The sequence below is a fragment of the Sapajus apella genome, unplaced genomic scaffold (genome assembly GCF_009761245.1).
Source record: "Sapajus apella isolate SASKATOON/1434 unplaced genomic scaffold, GSC_monkey_1.0 scaffold153, whole genome shotgun sequence".
NCBI classification, from domain to species: domain Eukaryota; kingdom Metazoa; phylum Chordata; class Mammalia; order Primates; family Cebidae; genus Sapajus; species Sapajus apella.
This window is the reverse complement of record NW_022437093.1, coordinates 2,622,913-2,624,420: the sequence shown is the minus strand read 5'-3', so window position 1 is coordinate 2,624,420 and position 1,508 is coordinate 2,622,913.

The window sequence follows — 1,508 nt, the reverse complement described above, 5'->3', positions numbered from 1 at the left end:
CCCACTGAAACGAAACTTTTGCTCCTTTAAAAAAAGCATTCCATATATAGTAAATAATGACTTAGGTGATTTCACCATTGTGCTAACATCACAGCATTTACTTACACAAACCTAGGTGGTATAGCCTACAGCACACCTAGGCTATATGGTATGGCCTATGACTCCTAGGCTACAAACCTGTACTGTATGTTACTGTACTGAATACTGAAGGTAATTGTAACACAATGGCAGGTATTTGTGTATGTAAACATGGAAAAGGCATAGTAAAAATACTGTATAAAAGATAAAAATGGGGGCTGGGCACAGTGGCTCACACCTGTAATCCCACCACTTTGGTGGCTCACACATGTAATCCCACCTGAGGTGTGTGGATCACCTGAGGTCAGGAGTTCGAGACTAGCCTGGCCAACATGGCGAAAACCTGTCTCTCCTAAAAATACAAAAATTAGCTGAGTGTGGTGGCAGATGTCTGTAATCCCAGCTACTCAGAAGGCTGAGGTAGGAGAATCGCTTGAACCCGGGAGGTGGAGTTTGCAGTGAGCTGAGATCGTCACACTGCACTCCAGCCTGGGAAAGAGCGAGACTCCATCTCAAAATAAAAAAAAAAAAAAGATAAAAATGGTATACCTGTATAGGGATCGCTCCATTATACTCTTACGGAACCACCATCATATATATGGTCTATTGTTAACCGAATTTTACAGCACATGATTGAGAATGACTTACAGAAAGATCTTCAGCAAAATATCCCCCACCCAAGATATATGGGAGATGTTGAGATTCAAGTAATAAGCCATATTTGAAAGGCATTATAGTTTTTGAAAGCTGTGGCACAATCATTCTTAAGGCCAGTTACCTTGTCCCCATATCTCTGGGATCCTGTTTGAAGGGAGTTCTAAAAAGGTCTGTGTTCAAGCAGCCCAGCATCCCTAACTCCTGGGGTGGGGGGGAGACTAACCCCTCTCCTGTGTCCACAACTAGAGTAATACAGCCCTCAGTTCTCTCTCCAAACTTCAAATAAGGGGTCAGAGCCAAGGGTCAAGAGTTCAGGAAAAGCCTTAGAAATACCCTGCACTCAGAAGCAGTTTCAGAGTTTCACATTTTCCCAAGAATGAAACAAATTATCCTCCAAATTCTGCTGCTTGCTTTGAATTATGGTGACACTGGCTATGTTACCCTACCCTTGATTTTTTTTTTTTTTTTTTTTTAGGGGGAATTTTGCTCTTGTTGCCCAGGCTGGAGTGCAATGGCGCAATCTCAGATGGCCACAACGTCGACCTCCTGGGTTCAAGCAATTCTCCTGCCTCAGCCTCCCTGAGTAGCTGGGATTAAAGGCATGCGCCACTATTTCTACATGTTGGTCAGGCTGGTCTCGAACTCCAGACCTCAGGTGATCCGCCCACCTCAGCCTCTCAAAGTGTTGGGATTACAAGCATGAGCCACTGCTCCTGGCTCTGTTATCCTTGAGTTTCTTAATTTTATTTTATCTTTTTTTTTTTTTTTTTAAA